General features: G+C 38.7%; 1 long non-coding RNA gene across 1 annotated transcript in view; it reads left to right on the forward strand.

Moving 5' to 3' along the window:
* Positions 1-21,802, forward strand: part of LOC122889604 — a 58,881-nt gene that overhangs the window by 22,337 nt on the left and 14,742 nt on the right. The window contains exons 2-4 of the long non-coding RNA XR_006380948.1: positions 8,151-8,190; positions 14,053-14,174; positions 19,339-19,465. This is a non-coding gene — a long non-coding RNA (uncharacterized LOC122889604). The remainder of the gene's footprint in view (positions 1-8,150; positions 8,191-14,052; positions 14,175-19,338; positions 19,466-21,802) is intronic.

The following is a 21,802-nucleotide window of genomic DNA, read 5'->3' on the forward strand; positions in this document are numbered from 1 at the left end:
GATTCTGATTGAGTAGGGCTATTGGCTAGAGAGACTTGGAGCTCCTCCATAAAGCCCCTCTACTTATTAGCTTGGGTTTCCTCATAGCATGATGGTCTCAGAGTATTTCTACGTTTTACATGGTAGCTGGTTTCTAAGAGGTAGTCCAAGAGTATGAAAACAGAAGCTACTGTCTTCTTGCTATTAAGTCATTCCAAAACTTAGTGGCTCAAAACAAAAATGATTTATTTTTCTTATCATTCTCTGGGTCAGGAATTTGGGCTAGGCTGGGATGGGATCTTCTCTTCTATGTGGGGTTAGCCCCTCCTTTAGCTGAACTCAGCTAGGGGCTGGTCTGGTTTTATAGGTCCAAGAAGGCTCTACTCAAATATTTGGCACCTCAGTGTCTCAGTGCTTCTCTGTGTGGCCTCTATTTTAGTTCAGACTGAGGCTTATCATTCATTTGTCTTGCCCAAGCTTTTATACAGCAGAATATGGGTTTATATTCCCTGCCCACAGTGCCTCTACTATTACAAGTGTCTTATCACCTACTATCCTCAACTTCCTGACATGGATCCTCTGTAGAACATTACCTTGGACCCAGTGACTCATTCTGGCAAAGGATGTATGAACATGGGCTCATGACCACAAGATCCACTATATCAGCTTGGTAAGATATTGAAATGGCCTATTAAAGGCTCAGATACAATGAAAGCTGGAGACAACATCCTGTGGACTTTGTCTCCCAACTCTGAGATGCCCAAAGCCAGGTTCTTCAGAGAGTCCCCAGCAGGACCAGACCAATGCCACCTACAGATGGAACCAGCTCAAAATAGACCACCTGTTGCTTTTTCTTTCTTCTCTCTCCCTTAATCTTCCATCTCTTTTACTCTTTCTTAGAGTCATCTTTCAAATAAACTACCTACCTGAGTCCGAATCCCAGGTTCTGTTTTAGAGGGAAGCCATACTCAGACCCTTCTTAGGATATACTATTTTTTGCTGTTAGGAAAAAAAAAAAACCCCAAAACCTGGAAATTTGTAGCATACAACTTGCTTTTCAGATGATTTTCTGGGTTGATTTCCAGAATTGGATGTGTTAGGTCAAAAGGTGTGGGTTGTGTTTAAGGCTCTTGTCTGTCCATTGAAAACAGTGTATCTACTTGTATTATTTCTAGGAAAAATATGACATTGTTATGTCTCATTTTCCTGGCCTAATTATTTTCATTTCTGTAAGTTGCAAGATAATTTTGTGAAAACAAGAAAACTTGTCTCAAATTCATGAAGTAGTAGTCTTTAGTGACTTGAAACAATGGTTCTCACATGATGTTTCATTAGTAGAGCCCACTTCCCCCTAAATGACACAGTATAGCTAGAAACAGCCAAATACTAGACACACAAAAGAAAATTTACAGAAAAAAACTATGTCAATGTACAAGGAAGTCTTAGGCCTCTGAACTCTTTCTGATAACTCTTTTCAATAAAATTGCAATAGGTTCTAGAGAGGCAAATGAAAGTCTCTTCTTGCTGAAGGGCCTTTACCAGGTAATGATCTATTGGTTAAATCTCTTTTATGGTAGAGTGGAGCTTGTGAAGATATACACATAGAGAGCAAAAGTAAGAAGCTAAAATCAGAAAATTCCTACCTCCTCCCTCATATTTATAGTGTTCATTTATCTCTCTGTATATAAATTACATCCTTTGGCTGAAGAAAACTAGATATTAAAAATAGTTCACTTTTCTGGTGAAGTGATGTTCCTTTGTATAATGGGAAACTCCCACCAACTTTGAAGCCTGTCAACTTAATTGATATAAGTGGTTATTTTTAAAATGAATTCATATAGGAAGTAATGTGAAATTTTTAAAAGAGAAGTGCACAAGTGTGTCCAGAAATGTAGTATTTTACTGTTTCTAAATATAACTCTAGTTCTACTGGTTAATAGGTAAACTCTGGTGCTACTAAGGTTAATAAATTATAGGGGACTGGATGCTCTTAAAATCAGTTTGTGACCCATATATTTCTGATTATTTGTCACTACAAGATACCAGGTTTTGTTTCAAATGGATATCTGTTTCCTTTTCTTTTCAAAGTCCCAAGGTAATAGAAAATGTATTTTATAAGAGAATATTATCAAAAAAGTCTCTGGGAAGTGGGGTAAAGTACCATCAGCAGGCAAGAAGATCTGGGGAGTTCCTTATTGGTAGAAAGCAAAAGGTGTTGAACTGATGTAAAAAGCAGAACAGTAGAGACATAGAAGAAAGGTAATAACAAGGAGTTTAAGGGTATTTATGGTAGAACTTGGGAGAAGTTCCCTATGGCAAGTCCGAGCTATCTTCATAGGCATGGGACCATACAGTGGCATAGTGCCCATGCTTGGAAGTGGCCTCTACTTGATTTAAAGCTCTATCACTGTCTTGAATTTTTTAATAATTTTTAAACAAGGGATCCTGTATTTTTATTTCATTTTGCACCAAGGCCTCAAATTACATGCTGGGTCCTAATTGCTACTCTATTTTTCCACGCCCTAAATTGGGACTGTGGGAGCAGTTGCTTTACCCTTAGGCCCAAGTTAATAACTGCTTTTAGACAACAATAGGCTTGCATGAGGCTCCTAGAGAGATTACTCATGCCTGAGAAGAAAAGTAGCACAGAATTTAAAGTAACTCTAGACTTCTAAAACAAAGCCAAATGAAGAAGAAGAGGACGGGAAAGGGAGAAGGGATGGAGGAGAAGGGTTTTTAGGGGTAAAATACACTAAGGAAGTCCTTCATAATTTGATATTTGGAAGAGTTCTTGGCTAATCATTCATATTGGCTGCCTGGAAACACAACTCTGTCCACTATTCTACTGTCCAGTTTTCAAGGGAGAGACCACTGGGGAAATGAGACCCTACACAATTAGAGAGAAAACATGTCTCATCTCCTTGTGTTAACTTATATCATCCATTTTTGAGGGATAGGAATAGAAAACAGCTCATCAGACACAGCAGGAAACAAAACATATGAAATGGAAGATCGAAGTTGAAATGATTATTGACTCTGGAGAAAACGTAATTCAAGGAACAGAAGAGAATTTTTAAAATTCTAAGTACTATCCCCAGAGATATTTAAGAAAATATTGTGTCCACCAAACAAAACCAGGCTGCCATAAAAGGAGAAAGCAGAGTTTAAGAAAGAATACACAGAATTAAAAACAGAATGGCAAAATTTTAAGAAGTGTATGGGCTTTTTGGAAGTATGGAATTACAAAATTGATAGGGAAAAGATTGAGTTCATAATCTGAAAGATAAAAAGCATTCATCAGAATTGAGAGGTGAAAAGAAAAAGAGAACTAGAGATGGCATCTTGCTTCCTTAAATAAAATTTAAAAAATAATAATTAATCCATTTATGTGAATTTTAAGACTCACAGAATTCCAAGCAAGAAAACAAAGAAAAATAAATAAGAAAACAACATTCTAATCTGTTTTGTTCACAGCTGTATCACTTGCACTCTTATATTACTTGTTCAGGAAAAATTTGTTAAATGAATAAACAGATGAAAATATCTCAATTTGAGGGAAAAGGAGAAAAATCTCAAATATGACTAGACAGAATAAAAGAACAGTTAACTTCAAATAAATATACATTCTAGTGCTCACTTTGGCAGCACATATACAAATAAATATACATTCGATTGTTACTAGATGTCTCTTCGACAACTATGGGTACTGGTGACACAAGCAATACCAGCCACATTTTGAGGGAAAAGAATTTGTACCTAGAATTCATTATAAGCAGAATTATCGTTCCGGTATGAAGGAAAAATAGACATTTCCAGTCCTTGCAAAAGAAAGACATCTTCTGCCATCTGAAAAAAATTACCCAAGGATATTTACTAGCGGGGGAAAATAAAAGAGGAACATACAGAATCCAGACACAGTAGAAGTCTGGAGTTCAATGTAAAGCAATTATAGGTTGCATATATAGTTGCATGTAGGCTTAAAAGGAATAGTTCCCAATGGGGAGGAAGACAGAGGCTCTGTAAGGAATATCTTTTTTTTTTTTTTTTAGGTTTTATTTATTTATTTGACAGAGAGAGAGATCAAAAGTAGGCAGGCAGGCAGAGAGAGAGGGAGAAGCAGGCTCCTCGCCAAGCAGAGAGCCTGATGGGGGGCTCCATCCCAGGACCCTGAGATCATGACCTGAGCTGAAAGCAGAGACTTAACACACTGAGCCACCCAGGAGCCCAAGGAATATCTTTAAAATTATTTCTATCCATAACTTGTGTAATTAAAAACACAGGGCATCTTAATATTATGAAAGCATATTTCTCTTCAATTATCAAAATAGTAAAAAGAAGGCAATTAGAAGGTAAGTTCTATGCCATACATGGTCCAGATAGAGACTGAAGCAAGTTCCTCTCTTCTTCTCGTTATAGGGCACTTCTAGATAGTTCTTCCTGGTCCCATCTTGGTTGGAAATGAGGTTTTTCCATTGTGTTACTGTCATCCCACAAAGTAGTAAAGTCTCCAGAGACTGAGGAGCATTACTGCAAACTGGATACTCTTGATCGATTAGTGGTGAATGCTTCTAGGATGAAAATGGGAGTGACAGCTTGGGTTGAATCACATTGGGCTCCGTTCTTTTATTATGGTGAAAGGGCCTTCCTCCACCCTCTTTTGAGTATTGTCCTAATCTTCCTCACCTTTCTGATTGGCCCCTTTCTCTTTTTTCATGCTCCTCCCCATCCCATTCTCATCAAGTTTCTGGGAGTAGACACACTGACTGCAAACACACTTCTGGACTTTTACGACTGGACAGAGGTGTCAGTTTTTACTCCTTGAGGATTATAATTTTTATAATGGCTCCAAAGTGGGTAACTCATTTCTGTTAAAAGGAGGTAGAATGAGAATTTTCTTATTGGCTCAGAATTTTGGTTAAACTCTAAAAGCAGGGAAAAAGGTTAAGAATCTCCACATTCTAAAGAGAGGTATTAGAGATACTGTCATTTGCTAAGGATTTTCTTAGAGGTAGCAAACATGAGTACTATAATCATTACTCCAGCAGCCTACATAAGAGAAGGCTCCCTGTGGGAGAGTGCAGATGTCTGTGATGACCCATGGGAATGTCCCCTCCATAATCAAGACTAGAACCGTCTTTGACTGATGCTCTCAACTGTGAGATCAGCTCCATGGGATTGGAGCAGTTTGATGAGAGAGATCTTGGGAGAGCTGGCCTGTGCTTTCTGGAGTTTGAGGTTGTAGATGATTCTAGATTCAGGAGCTCATTTCTTACAATGAGAATTTTGAGTACTTGAAGATGCTGGTTGACATTTCCTATAACAGCAGAGAGCAGCAGTGGTTTCAAGCTATACTTTCATCATTCAGAGGACAAAAGTATCTGAGTTATTGTGGGCCATGTGGATGCTGTGGAGGTACCGAGACTCTAGTCATGTTGAAGGAGCTGCCTGCTGGAGTGGGGAGGCATCAGAAGAAAAGGCTCCAGAGTATAATGCCAAAGGAGAGAGCTGGGAGGAGTGGGGACATGATGTCAGCTGAAAGATGAATTAAATCAACAAATGGTACAGTTTGGGGATCTTTGTAGTTTTGTATATCGTTTTTACTTATTCATTCTCCCTTTGAATACCTGTCACAACAAGGGACTAGTGTTGCCCAAAGAACAACCACCAATATGGTCTAGACAAGAATTCCTTTGCTCCTTACTCCTCTAATACTTCCTTTCCCTTCCCTTGCCCCTGGATAATCTGACAACAGAAAGAGAGGAGACGTGAAAGAGCAAGATCATTCTCCCTCTCTACACTGCTGCTCTGAGCTGGGCCAGGCCTGGGAGCAAGGGGGAAAGCTTTAAGACAGACAAGAGGTGAAAATTTTGGTTTCAACTGGAGTAACACTTCAATATCTGGTAACAAAGCTTCAATAATAAAAGTGGCTAGAAAGCCATAAGATCTACTTGGGATAATGGTTAAACTATAAAGAAGGCAAATCTGTTATAACATTCGTTTAGAATGTAGGTTTTATTATTATTCAAATATGGCAAGGCAAGCAGATAAGGAGATGATTGCCATTGAAAAGATAGTTTTTTTTTTTCTTTTCAGTATGTACCTTTTTAAAAAATTTATTTTTTATTTTCAGCACAACAGTATTCATTATTTTTGCACCACACCCAGTACTCCATGCAATCTGTGCCCTCTATAATACCCACCACCTGGTACCCCGACCTCCCACCCCCCGCCCCTTCAGAATCCTCAGATTGTTTTTCAGAGTCCAAAGATAGTTTTTTATACTTACAGACCCCAAGGAAAGGGTCCCTGCAGTGCCGTGGGGGGCACAGAGAGAAGCACAGTCTCCATCAGGATGCAGAGGGGTGGGGGAAATGTAGGCAGAAACTTTATTGTGGTGTCTGTTGGAAGAAAAGGGGGAGGAATGATCAGTAGGATTAGAATTGGCTAGTTTTAATATTTTCTTTTATTTTTTCAGTTTTATTGAGATATAATTGACATACAACATCATGTAAGTTTAAGGTGTAAAATGTGATGATTTGATACACTTACGTATTTTGAAATGATTACCACAATAGGGTTATCTATAATACTTCCCAAACTTCATGTGATTACATTTCTTTTTTTGTGGTAAGAGCCTTTAAGATCTACTCTCTCAGCAAATTTCAAGTAAATAATACAGTGTTGTTATCTATAGTCACCATGCTGTACACTAGATCCCCAGAACTTATTCATCTTATAACTGCAAGTTTGTACCCTTTGACTGACATCACTCCATTTCCCCCAACCTTCAGCCCTTGGTAACCACCATTCTGTTCTCTGTTTCTGTAAGTTTGATGTTTTTAGGTTGTACTTGTGAGTGAGATCATATAGTACTCATCTTCCTCTGAGATATTTCACTTCATACAATGCCTTCATGGTTCATCATTGTCACAGATGGCAGGATTTTCTTCTTCCTCAGGGCTGGATAATAAGCCATAGTGTATATACACTGCATATTCTTATTCCACTCATCTACTGATAGACGTTTAGGTTTTTTCCCTTTTTTTTTTTTCTTTTTGCTATTGTGAATATGGGAGTGCAGATAACTATGCAAAAGCCTGATTTCTTTACTTTTGGGTATATTCCCAGAAGTGAGATTATTGGATCATGTGGTATTTCTATTTTTACTATTTTGAGGAAACTCCATACTAGTTTTCATTATGACTGTACCAATTTCCACTCCCACCTATAATACACAAGTGTTCCACTTCTTCTACCTCCTTAATTTCTTGCCTTTTTAAAATAATAGCCATTCTAATAGCTGTGAGTAGTATCTCGTGGATATTTTGTTTCTCTGATGATTAGTGATGTGAAGCATCTTTTCATATACCTGTTGGCCATTTGTATGCTTTCTTTGGAAAAATGCCTATTCAGGTCCTCCCCATTTTAAATAGCATTATTTAGCTTTTGACTATTGAGTTTTAGGAATTCTTTATATATTTTGGGTATTAACCCCTTAACAGATATATGGTTTGGAAATATGTTTTCCAATTCTATAAGTTGCCTTTTCATTTTGTTGATGATTTTTTTTTGCTAAAAGAAGCTTTGTAGTTTGGTCTAGTCCCACTTGTTTGTTTTTGCTTTTGTTGCTTGTGCTATTGGAGGCATACCCAAAATGCGATTGCTAAGACCAGTGTCAAGGACATTTTTCCCAATTTTCTTTTATAGGAGTTTTATGGTTTCAGGTGTTAGGTTTAAGTCTTTAATCCATTTGAAGTAAATTTTTGTGAGTGATCTAAGATTTGGGGTTCAATTTCATTCTTTTGCATGTGATTAACCATTTTTCCCAACACCATTTATTGAAGGGTGTATCCTTTTGCCATTGTGTATACTTGACTCCCTTGTCAAATAATGGTTGACCGTACACATGAGATTTTATTTCTGGATTCTCTATTCTGTTCAGTTGGTCTATATGTTCATTTTTATACCAGTACCATCCTGTTTTAATTACTATAGCCTTGTGATAACTTTGAAGTCAGAGAGTGTAATGCCCCCAGCTTTGTTCTTCTTTTACGAATTGTTTTGGCTCTTTGTGGTCATTTGTTGTTCCATATAAATTTTAAAATTTGGGGGATGCCTGGGTGACTCAGTCAGTTAAGTGTCTGCCTTCAGCTATGGTCTTTCTCTTCTAGGTCCTAGGATCAATACCCAAATCAGGCACCTTGCTCAGCGGTGAGTGTGCTTTTCCCTCTGTCTGCAGCTCTTCTTGCTTATTCTCTCTCTCTCTCATTCTCTCTGAAAAACAGATAAAATATTAAAAAAATTTTTTTTTGTTCTATTTCTGTGACAAATACTATTGAAATTTTCATAGGGAACATATTGCATCTAAAGATGGCTTTGGGGAGCATGGGCATTTTAACAACACTAATTCTTCTAATCACAGACATAAGATATTTTACCATTTATTTGTGTCTTCATTAATTTCTCTCATCCAATTCTCACAGTTTTCAGTGTGCAGATCTTTTACTCTCTTGGTTAAATTTATTCCTAAGGTTTTTTTTTTTTTTTTTTTGGTGCTATTGTGGATGGGACTGTTTTCTTTATTTCTTTTTCAGATATTTCTTTGTAAGTATATAGAAAGACAACTGATTTCTATATGTTGATTTTGTATCCTGCAACTTTATTGAATTTGTTTATTAGCTATAACATTTTTTTTTGTGTGTGGAGTCTTTAGGATTTTCTATATGTGAGATCATATCATATAAAAGCAGAGACAGTTTTGCTTCTTCCTTTCAGGGTTGGATGTCTGTTTCTTTTTTTTTTGTTTAATTGCTCTGGCTAGGACTTTCAGTACTATGTTGATTAGAAGCAGTGAGAGTGGACACACTTGTCTTGCTCCTGATTTTAAAGGAGAAGCTTTCAACCTTTCACTATTGAGCAGAAGAATAGTTGAGGGCTTGCCATATATGGCCTTTATTATGTTTAGATACTTTTGCCCAATACTCAATTTGTTGAGAATTTTTATTATTAATGGTTGTTGAATTTTGGCAAATGCTTTTTCTGCATATATTGAGATGATCATGAGGTTTTTTTTTTCTCATTCTGTTAACATCACGTATCACATTTATTGATTTGCATATTTTTAACCATCCTCACATCCCAGGAATAAATCCCATTTGATCATGCCATATGATCTCTTGAATATGCTGCTGAATTTGATTTGCTAGTTTTTGTTGAGAATTTTTGCACCTATATTCCTCAGGGATTATTGACCTGTAGTTTTCTTTTCTTGCACTGTCCTTATCTGGCTTTGGTATTAGGGTATTCCTGGTCTCATAAATGAGTTTGGGAGTATTCCCTGATCTTCTATTTTTGTGGAGGAGTTTGAGAAGGACTGGTATAAATTCTTTAAATGTTTGGTAGAATTTCACCAGTGAAACCATCTGGTCTTGAGTTTTTCTTTGTTGGGAGGTTTTTGATTATTGATTAATTAATTACAATAATTAGTCTGTTGGTATTGGTATTGGTCTGTTCAGATTTTCCATCTCTTCATGATTCAGTCTTGGTAGGTTGTATGTTTCTAGGAAGTTATACAGTTTTTTCGTAGATTATCCAATATGTTGGTATATAATTGTTTGTTGTTTGTTGTATAATTGTTTGTTGTTTGTTGTATAATTGTTTGTTGGTATATAATTGTTTATAGTAGTCTCTGATGATCCCCCATATTTCTGTGATATCAGTTGTAATGTTTCCTCTTTCATTTCTAATTTTATCTGAGTCTAACAAAGCTTACTGTTACTACTGTTATGAGCATACACAGGGAGCTGACCACAGGTCAGGTGTGTGTGTGTGCGTGTGTGTGTGTGCAGTACATGGTGTTCTGGGGGTGCTGGTTGGGAAGATCTGAGGGCAAGGGGTTTCCAGGGGCTTGTGGGTGGGCTTTTTGATAGAGTCCGTGACATGGTTATTAGGATCTTCTTCTCTTTAATGCCTTCAAGAATCCCATCTATCTCTTTCCCAATCACTCTCTGCCCCTCAGTCATGCAGTTCATAATTCAACTCAGTTGGTGTGGGAGAGAAATGGACCTCATGGGAAGCATCCTGCAAATCTGGGGAAGCCAGGTGTTTACTCACTACCCAACCCCTTGCAGAAAAATCACTCTCTTGGCCCTAGGCTGTTTTGCCTTGGGGGAGGGATAGTACTGATAAAGTCAAACTATTCCTTTTATATTCTCCAATGTATCCAAACTTGAATTTTTTTTCTTTCCAGTGCTCTAGTATGGAACATCTCTGCTAGAAACTTGGACTTCCACAGAGATCTCTCATTTATGGGTGATCGTTTAAGAGTGTGTTCTCCAGCTGCTCTCAGACCGCAGCCAAGAGAGGCAGAGACTGGAGCAGGTTCCTGGTCCACTTCAGGGTCCACAGCTGGAACCAAAGACTGTATACCTGTTACACATATCATAGGGGTGGGTGTGGAATGTGGCAAGAGTCTTTCTGGATCCCTTGGCTTATGGTGCTGAGTCCCACAGCTCCCACAAAGTCAGTTTTGGGAGCCAAAGACACCAAATTGTTGAGGTGGGGAGGTTCTAGTGGGGATGTCTTATTTGGTCATCTTGCTGGTATCACTCCTAGTTTGAATAATTTGGGGGAGTTCTGGGGCATGAGAGCTATGCCTAATTGTTTGGCACTCTGGGGCATGGGAGCTTTGTCTAGTTGTTTGCCTTGGGTGATTAGGACAGGGGATAGTGGCTTTAAGTATGATGTTTGGATAAAGGATGTTGTTGGGGTATATGCTGCGGATTGGTTGCTTTGCTTATGAAAGGTGTGCTTGCAGGCTACTTGTTGGCTATTTTAGGAATTAGCCAACCCTGATTGGGGTAGTTCAAACATATTAGAAGGCAATAGAATAATAATAATAATAATAATAATAATAATAATAAACAACTATCCTTTTATTTTGCCCAATTAGATTTATACTATTTAGTAAATTGAATTCATATAGTGTCATTTGGGTAATGGGCCAGAGTTGGGGAGGGAAGATAGACCTTAATTTTTTATTTTACACTTTTCTTACACTTTTAAAATTATTCTCATGTTCATGTATTTCTTTTATAAATCAACAAGTATATCCAGAGGGAAAAAAAAATCCTAAAAGTGAAGTATAAGAAAGAACAGTAAAAGTTGTAGAGTACATATTTTTGGGTTTCATATTGCAAAAGACTATAAAAATTGCTGCTGCATGTATCTCATGAAAATTTTGCATTTATTCTTTCACTGCTGTTTAATTTAACATTGATAACAGTTTCTACAGGGTGGGAAATAGATTGTTTTCTTCTTCCTTTCTTTGTACTGTCAATTATTTCTCACATAAGCAGGTTTTCAATGATCTGAGTACCATTGGAGGTCGATCTATCATAACCACAGTGATAATTAGGCTTGTCATCTTAACCAGAATACATTTGAATGTGAAAGTGAGGACTATTAATAATTACAGTGGGAACACAAGCATAAACTGGAACAGTCTTGGTCAAATTGGGAAATATGTTCATCCCCCTTGCTTGAGGGATGCATGTCAAATTCTTCAGAAAGGCACCCAGCCCTATATGATCTGGACCCAGGCTGCCTCTAATAGAACCCCATGCTCCATTTTATACTCGGGTAGTATGTAACTGCATATAGAGCCACCCACCCCTGCAAGCTACACTCAACCCTATCCGCACTTCTGTCCATGCTGCCCTCTGGCCGGAATAAGCTCTCTCTCCCACAGATGATGCTTATCCCTGTTTTAAGATTTTAGAAGTCCCTGTCACAAAGCCTTGCATGTCCTCCTGTGCAACCCTGTGCTATCATGTGCTTATTTTTATTATCCTTTGCCACATTGTTTATATTTATCTGTTTAGTTCTTGGTCCTTCCATTAGAGTGTGAGTTCTTCCAGAGAGAAAGAGCTGCCTTTGTCTGCTTCTGATACACTATCAAATACTTAGATATTTGGGGAATGAATGAGCAAATAATACACTTCAGATCCACCTTCTTTTTTTTTTTTTAAGATTTTATTTATTTACTTGACAAAGACAGAGAGATCACAAGTAGTCAGAGAGGCAGGCAGAGAGAGAGGAGGAAGCAGGCTCCCTGCTGAGCAGAGAGCCCGATGTGGGGCTTGATCCCAGGACCCTGAGATTATGATCTGAGCCAAAGGCAGAGGCTTTAACCCACTGAGCCACCCAGGTGCCCCAGATCCACCTTCTTAAAAGCACAGAGTCTTTAGATGGTAGAATGACTTATTCTTGGCCACAAATTCAGTATCTCTGCCTGGAGCATCCTTTTTACTTTTCCTTTTGGTCTTAATGATATAATTAATGTAAAACATGCTAGTCAGATTAAATAATTATTTTGAGATGATGGGTTTTGGAAGCATTGTGATTTGAGACTTAGTTTTGAAGATCAATTCTCTCATATATCTGTGTTTTTTACTGGTTTCATTTTTTCCTGAAACCCCTTCAGGCAGGGTAACTCTGCTGGAGTTTTGAGTTTTAGTTATTTTTTTTCCTGACATCTAGCAGTTGGAGTTACAATCTGCTACACATAAGTTGAGTTAGCTATGTATAGATATGTGGACACTTCCTGGATTTAGAAGTAGGCTTACTGATTCTAGAATTGCTTATTGAAGATGTGAGATAGGAAAGGAATTATCCTAAGAATGATAGAAATAAGTTCTATCAGTTTATAGTAGAGGCATATTGCCAGATTGCCCAATTTTAAATTTGATTACTCAAAGGGAATTTAGGATTCTTCTAATTTGATGGAGTACATAGTCTCTAGAAAGGGAAACAATCTAAATATCCATCATTAAGGTTCTAGCTAGTAAGTTACAGCAAATCCATACAGAGGACTATAATTTAGCCATCAAAATTAATAAACTAGATCTATACATGCTGACTTGGAAATAAGTACAAAATATGTTAAGTGGAAAAATGTAGTATAATATGTGAGGTATGCCACTATGTTTTGTTTAAAATAAATAAGAATGACAAGTTAGAAACATTCAACTGTTTGAATTACTTTTTTTTAAAAGAATTTTGTTTATTTATTTGAGAGAGAGAATGCAGAGCAAGAGAGAGAGCATGAGCAGGGGTGATGGTGGTGGGGTTTGGGTAAGGGTAGGGAGAGGGAGAAGCAGGCTGTCCATTAAACAGGGAGCCCCTTGTGGGGCTCTAACCCAGGATCCCAGGATCATGACCTGAGCTGATGGCAGACGCTTAACTGACTGAACCACTTAGGCACCCCTGAATTATTTTTTTAAACTTTTCATTTTTAATTAGCTTTGGGGTCTCATGTAGTTGTAAGAAATATGAAAGAAAGAGACTTCCATATGCCTTTCACCCTGTTTTTCCCAAAGGTAACATTTTGTATAACTATAGTACAATATTACAACCATGAATTTGACCTCAATATAATTCATTGACCCTACTCATATCAAACTATTTTATTTTTTTTTAAGATTTTATTTATTTATTTGACAGAGAAAGAGAGAGTGAACACTAGCAGGCAGAGGGGCAGATAGAGGGAAAGGGAGAAGCAGGCTCCCCACTGAGCAGGAGGGACCCTGATGCGGGGCTTGATCCTAGGACCCTGGGATCATGACCTGAGCAAAGGCAGACACTTAACTAACTGAGCCACCCAGGCACCCCAGATCAGACTATTTTAATTTTTATTTTTATGAAAATTATATATATATACATGTTAAAAATTTACTACTGAAGACTTAACTTTTGAGCTCTGAAACACTTAGTCTCCAATTATCTACTGCTGTATAACAAACTACTCCAATATGTAATGGGTTAAACCAACAATAATCTTATTAAGTCTCAAGATTTTGTAGATCAGGAGTTGAAGCAGGGCTTGGCTGGGTGATTTTTCTGTTCTGTATAGCATTAACTGAGTGTATTCAGCTGGTGTCTGGTCTAGTCTGGTAATTCAAAGACAGCTTCATTCACACATCTGGTGTCTTGAAGAGGTGGCTAGAAGGTTGGGCTCAGCTGGTTATTTCCCTCTTAATGCAGTCTAAAGATCTCTCCATGTGGTCTCTCCAGGGAGGTGGTTGGTGTTCTTACATATTGGTTCAGGGATTCATGCGACCACAGCGGAAGCTTCTACTCCTCTAAAAACCGACAACTGGAAATGGCAGAGTGTCATGTCCACTGGGATATAATTGGTAAGCTTTTATAGGTCAACCCTAACTCACTCATGGAGAGGGGAAATAGACCCTTCTGTGGGAAGAGTTTCAAGAAATTTATGGTCATCTTTAATCCACCACAGCTAATAACGAAAAGAGGAAACCCCTTACCTTTACCTCTCCTGATACTTGTTAACCCAGAGGCTATCACTCTTAACTTTTAACTTGTTTTTACTGATATTTAACTCCATCTCTTTGAATAATGTACTTAACACTGTCATTTCCCTGGATTTAACATTTTTACATATTACTTTTGGCTTCTTTTCAGGGTGAATGAAGTCTTACCTCAATCGCTCGCTCTCTCTCTCTCTCTATCACACACACACACAAACACACACACACTTTCCATTCTCTGATCACCCCATTAGATCAATGTCACAATTTGGACAGTTTTATATATTTGCTAATTCTATCTCATTATTCCCCTGCAGACAAGCTCTTCTTTCTTTAGCTTTCTGTCCTCCTGTTTCTATTTGCACTTGTTCTAGGCCTGCTGCTGTTCTTTGTTATTCTGAGGAATTTCTTTGTCTCTCTCCTCTGTTAGAGCCTCTGTTTTACTGCATCCTACATTTTTTATTTTTTGGTTAACCACCTCATTTTACTTGAGTTAATTTCTTTTGTCCCCAAAACTCATGTTGGGTTTGTCTTTTCTTTTTGGCATTTCTAGAAGTCATTTGTCTTATTTGGGAATAGGAGGAAAGTAGTAGTGAATGTTTGGGCAACCTTCTCCACCGTGGAAAACAAAGCTTTCTCTTCCCTTCCATGGGTGGGAGATGTGGAAATCTATTTCTGGAGAAAGGTCTTCTAGCTTTTGAGAAAAAGGAACCAATGCTATGGGATCCTGGTTTAATGGATGATCTTGGCTCTACCTATTAACTCTGTATAGCTACTGTGTTAGAAAAAGAGAAAAGTTAACTTTTTTGGTAGTGGCAACAGGAGAAGGGGGACATAAGTTTAACTCGGAGAGGTTGAGGATGGAAGCAGTACTGTATATGGGAATGTAGAGATGAACACACGGGCTAGGAGAGAAGGGTCACTTCCAGAGAAGTTCAAAGTCACACCGTTGATGGGCCAGGTATTTGCTGGGAGTTTTGTATTACTGCCTTCAAGTATCCTGCCAATAGATCATACAGTACTGTGGGTGTGGACGGAGTAACCACCTAAGTTTCCTTTCCTTGGCTCTATAGCAAATAGAGGAAGCTACTCTCTTACTTGCACCCTACCTTTGCCTCCAGGACAACTATAAGACCAAAGGAATCCTTGGATACCTAGTGTGAAGGTTTGTGAGTTGAACTGAGCATACTTGAGCATCTCAAACTAGAACAATAGAAGTGGATATTTAAACCATACACAACAGTAGGGTCAAAATTGAAGCAATCTAAAATGTGTATTTCTTTAACTGCTTCATGTTCCTTTGGAGCTACTTAAATTCCTGGTGATTGCAGAAAATAATTATTTAAACCTTATTATTAGAAGATAGTTTCATCTATTCTAGTTTATAGTTTCGTTTTTATGGCTGTATATGTTTCAGCGATTTTGAAATTTGTAAGATAAGCCCCACCAGAGTTGTTGCTCTTCTGAAGAGTCTTTCTTCCTTTTCCTTATGCCAAAGATGGCAGCTAGGTGCCAGGAGGAACTTGTTTATCCTCATAGTTTTGGAAAGTGTTCCTTGACGGAGTGGTATCATTTTCTGTTCTTCTGTTGATCATCAGCTGAGATACATACTCAAGTGAGTGACTTTTATCCTTACTGCATCCACTGCTGTAATGTCCAGTCTTGCTCTGAACTGGCTGTCTGCCTTACCCTGTCTAGCCTGTGGACTTTGGTGTCATCTCACCTTTCTCTATAGTAACTCAATGGCAAACTCTCCGGCTCTTGACTCTTGGTTCCAGGGGCAAGTCTAGGAATACCTGTATCTTTTCCACATTGCATGGGAAAGTATGGGAGGCTTGAGGATAGGTAATACAATTCTCCCCAACAACTCGTGCTTATTTCTCAGCAGCTGCAGACACCCATGCTGGTTTAGGTCAGCAAACGCTCTATGAGATGGTCTGCTCATGTGTTCCAAATAGAAACTGCAGTGTACAATACAAGCCTCTTTCTACACAGGGCACAATTTACCAGTCTGAAACTTGTCTCTATTCTCTACCTGATTTCTGTTTCCACAATCAACTCTTCAAGTGGCTAAAATCTTAGGGGTATGGGGTGTGAGTTCTGAAACCCAAGGGAACCTAGGTGGGATGTACATATTGTTCCTTCTTAATTAAGTTTTCCCACTGCTCAGTAGAAAAGCATGTATTTTTTTTAATCTGGTGGAATCTTATCATCTTCCCTGGGGACTTTTGTTTTAGGTGGTATCTGCCATTCCCTTCCCTTGGGTGATTAAGCTTTAATGGTGGAAGGAGATTTTAGGAAAAGTAATTCTGGATTACTGAAAAGGAAAATGTTCAGGGAAACAGTGATTTCTCTCATTACCTCTTTGAAGATGATTTTTGTCATTACTTCTTTTAAACCCACTCTATAGGTCCAGTCCTATACCTGTTCTTTTGAAATTTGGGGCCAATCCCATACTTTTTTGGGTCACTCTTCAATAGTTATAAAGCCCTTTCTTCACAAGAACAGTCTTATATCAACAGTAAAAATGTGCAGGCCAATGTAATAATCAAAGCCTCATATGTTTATCTAATTGTCATATAGGTTTTGGCTCAAAAATCATCTCACAGAAAGACTTTCTTTGACCATTCTATATTAAAAGTAGCCTCAAGGTATCCTCCTAGCCACTTTTTTAAAAAAAATCACCTTGATTTAATTAATTTAACATATACATATTGAGGGCTAACTATGTGTCATCCAGAATTATCCCATGCACTGGAGATATTATAAAAAACAAGATAGACCAGAGGAGGCAGACAATAGACAAACTTAAGTGAATAAAAAAAGTATCACTTAGTGATATGTGCTGTGCAGAGAATTAAAACAGAATAATGTGGTAGAGTGACTGGGTGACAAATTTACATTGTGTGGCCAGGAAATGTCTCTCTGAGGAGGTGACATTTAAGCTGAAATCAGAATAACAACCTTTTATTTGTTGCATACCGTGTAATCAACAGAGGCAAGAGCTTGTAAGATTGTACGTCACACAGCATAATTCCTAGATGAGAGTACTCACGCGTAACCACACAACGTTCCCTGGAGTACTGGGGCAACCTGGTGGAATGCTGTGTGATCCCAAGCGTGGTCAGAAATTATACCGTTATTTTTCCTGAACCGAGTCATGGTTCAGTAGCATATTAAATTCCCATGACCCTTCTACTTTTTGATTGAAGGAGATTCTGGATCCTGGGCTGATGACAAAAGTGGAAGACTGTACTCACTAACCAAGCACAAGGAGTTGTGCAATTTGTAACGCAATTGCCGAGTATCTGCAGATGATGTAGCATCTGAGAAATGGTATCAGCATGGAGGAAGTAAGAAACTCTGCCAGATGGGTTTTAAGTCCAGGTATATTTGGAAGTGGAGCACTCAGTAGAAGGGGAAGAGTTGGAAAACAGTCTACCATTTTATAGATTCTTTATGGACACACACAGAGGAAGGGGAGGGAAGGGAAGCATGCTGGACAACAGCTTCAAGGCTTACTCTTCACCAGCAACCCTGACTGATAACAGTGAGAAAGACTCTTTAATGTGGAACAGCTATGAGATTGGAAGATGTTTATAAAATAAAGGCTTCTGGCATATTTAGTAGTTGGTATGCATCTCCAGCTTATTGGAAATTTATTTGCCCAGATAGGTTCTATAAGAAAACATGAACATGTAATGAAATGACTTTGGTTTTTCTTGTGTATTTATTGTATAACTGTGATGATTAATTTTATGTGTCAATTTTATTTTCACTTTCCTGGGCTAAGAGATGCTCCACTGATAAAACATTATTTCTGAAAAAAACAAAACCACAACAAAAACCCCAACATTATTTCTGGGTGTGTCTATGAGAATGTATCTGGAGGAGATTAGCATTTGAATGAACAGTCTTCTTTGTGTCCCTTTAGCTAGGAGTGACCGAAGTGGAGAGATCATTCTTACATGTACACTTGGTATCTTTCCAGGTTGTTCTTGTAAGGTCTGATTTAAAAATGACATTCTTCTACCTGCAGTACAAACAGGCTCTGTTCTTGTCCATAAGCCTAAAACATAGACAAAGGACATTCATAGGTTGGCAGATGTACAGCGTAGCCTTGTTTGTGGTAGTAAAGGACCGAATACGTTAAATGTAAGGTACTAGGAGATCACATGCCTGAAGAGATAGTTGCTATTGATTAATCAGTAAGGAAGAATCTTCCTTCTTCCCTCCCTTCCATCCCTTCTCTCCTCTCTCCCTTCCTTTTTTTTCTTTCATGTTCATATAGTTGACACACAGAGTTTTTCAGTTTCAAATCTTTCCTTCTACTAAAGGCTGCCATATTTGACTCTTCTTATCTTCTCTGGGCATTTGATCCATCAATTACCTTCTTTTTTTTCACCCCTCCATGACCTCTCCTTTTCACTGGCCTCAGTTCTTCCATCTTAAAAGTGCTGAGGTGGTCTTTCTCTTAAAGAAACAAAAGCCTTTCCTTTGACCCTGCTGTTTTGTCAAGTCACCATCCTAGTTCTCTGGGACTCTCATCATCCAGCCCTCTGAAAGAGTGGTCTGTGCTTGCTACCTGCACTTCCCAACCTAGAGCTGACTAATCTCGTTACCTCTCTCACTGATTTCCAGCTTCATAAATGACTGATGTTTTCATCTGGCAGACACTTGGGAGAGGTGTGTTCTTCTGAGAGTAAGGACAGTCGCATTCCATTAGAAGTAATGTCAGACACACAGAAAACCTTAGAGTCTGCTGTGGAGCTCCCACAGTGGTCTGTGTGAGCACCCAACAGAAAACATGCTCTTTGACAGCCAATGGGACTGAAGTTGAGGGTGAGGAAGTTTGGACTGCTGATTAGTGAAGAGATCTCATACATCCTAAGATGCCCCAGATAGAGAAATCAAGAGTAGTTTCAAACATGAGCCCCAATTCAGTTTGCTAAAGAATCTAACATGTTCATTGTTGGAATTTGCCGATTACATTCAACCGTGAAATAAAAAGTCTGCTCTCTTTGGTCAGGTTCCTCCGGAGGCAGTCTTCAAGCCAAGAATTGAGCATAAGTGGTTTGCTAATACCCAGCCCCAGAAGAAGAAACCAGTAAGGGAGTAGAAGAAGCAGACTGAAGAGAAGGAAGAACCTAAGAGAGGTGAGCTTTCAGGTAAAGTCACAGACTCAGCCCCATTTCCTGGGTGCTGGGTATTAGCTCCTCCTGAGGCACGAGAGCTGGACTTGGTCCCCTCACACCAGTAAGCCGTTGTCCACAGGTCATGGTGGGGAGTCATAGGTGGACATAAAATTCCCGGTCACTTCCTCTGCTCCTTATAAGCTAGGGGGCTCTGATGTCCAAGGACAGGTATAAATAGTAGCAAAAACCATGAAGCTAGGGATGGGTGAACAGAGACGGTACAAGGGATCCAGGAGGATCTGATCAGGTCTCCAACAGCATCTGTACATATGTCTAAAGGTATATATGCTCCCTCAGTGTGACAGTGCCTGTGTACAGTGGTATAACTGCAAAGCACCTGGAGCCCTGAAGTAATCACAGCTCCACCCAGACCTGGTGGGGACAGTCTGGCAGTTCGGAAGGACAGTATCAGTGCAAAATCCCAGTGACCCAGCAGCAATCCTACTTCCTTTTAATTGTCCCAGGGAAATCACACAAGTCTCCATGGAGTCTTGTACAAAGATGTACGGTGGAGCCTTGTTTGTGGTACCAAAGGACTAGATAAATAAATGTAAGATATATATGTAAACACAAACATGTGATTATAATATATGCAAATATAATATAAACAATCTATGTAAATATATTTGCATATATATCTTATGTTATATTTAAAGTCTCATGTATAAAGATTTCCCCCTGAATACATGGATCATTCATTAATTATTGTTTTGTTCTGAAAGAGCTTTAAATATATTATAGATCTATTTTGTGTATGACTTTACAATTTGAAAAGCAAAAATTCTTTTGAAAGAATGTACTAAAAATTGAAGAATTAACTAAGCTAAAAATGTGAAAAAGCAGCAGAAATCAGGAGTGGCAGGATACATGGACAGTATCCTCAAAAAAGAGAGGAAGTGGTGCAGCTGTTCTCCCTTCCCCTTTCTAAGGCCATGTGGGGTTTCCTTTGGCAAGACACCCTTCCCCCACATCCCACCTCCCTGTTGGCCCTGTTTGGCCTTAACTGATCAGCAGAAATCCATCCCTCCCAACAAGGTCCTGCCTGGGAGTGAAGAGAAGCGATCCAGGCCTGACCCCATTAGGCTTCATAACGTAGACAAAAGACTGGATCAAAGAGATCAGGTTTGCGTTAGGCACAAATGTACACCTGAAAAGCCTAAAAGGGCCCATATGTTCCCTTCACCTGATCACATTTACTAGATTTTCTTATTTCAAGATATTTAAAAACCCTAAGCATTTAACTACAATTATTCCCAATAGTCACAATTCGAGAAAAATGAAGAGCTCATGTTCATAGAGAAATGGCTTTATTCTGTGAAAACATAAGTGGAGTGAGTCAGGGCTGTGTCCTGTAGGTGCTGGGGCCTGTGATTTGACTGATCATATAATACTTGGCAGTCTGGGCAGCACGCATTACTGTCTCCCATCTGGGACAAATCTGTCACACAACTCTAAAAGGCAGATGTAGCTATCATCATAGAATCCAATTCAAACAAAAGATGGTCAGCTCCACGTAGATAAATTAGGAAAGACTGTGGTTTAAGGCCAGGAAGGAAAAATTTGTGGAATACTCTATATTTCCTCAGGAGATTCCAGTTACTCTTCTTATTATATCTAGGTTTAGCAATGCTGTTCCTAATTTGTTACCTCCCAGGAAGAAACAAGGACATCTAGTGAATAGTACTGTTGTTAAAGCTTGGGAAACCATGAGGTATTAGGACTTCTGCCTTCATCAAAGCAAAAGTGATCCATGCTAGTTTGCTTCAGGAGCAAAGCCCCACTTTGCAGTTACAATGATATTATTATTATTTTTAAAGATTTTATTTATTTATTTGAGAGTGAGACAGTGAGAGAGAGCACGAGATGGGAGAAGGTCAGAGGGAGAAGCAGACTCCCCGTGGAGCTGGGAGCCCAATTCGGGACTCAATCCAGGGACTCCAGGATCATGACCTGAGCTAAAGGCAGCTACTTAACCAACTGAGCCACCCAGGCGCCCTGTTATTTTTGGGTTCTTGATTATTCCCTCATTCTAGGAACTGTAGCCTCTCCTTTCAGTTTTGGAAACACAAAAGTCAGAGTATTGGTCCTGACCAAATATAGACACTAGTTTGTCTTTGTAAGTACTTAGGCAAAAGTGTGACAGAGGCTTCTCCAAATATAAGATTATTTTTTAAAAAATGGAGGAGTTTTTAATATGAAGACCCCACTGGAATTTCAGAGACAACTGCATATGGTGGACTTTTGCCACCATAACTTCGCTTGTTTGAGGTACGGAAAAAAATCAATCAATAGAGTGCT

The sequence above is a fragment of the Neovison vison genome, chromosome 11 (assembly GCF_020171115.1).
Source record: "Neovison vison isolate M4711 chromosome 11, ASM_NN_V1, whole genome shotgun sequence".
In the NCBI taxonomy this organism is placed as follows: Eukaryota; Metazoa; Chordata; class Mammalia; order Carnivora; family Mustelidae; genus Neogale; species Neogale vison.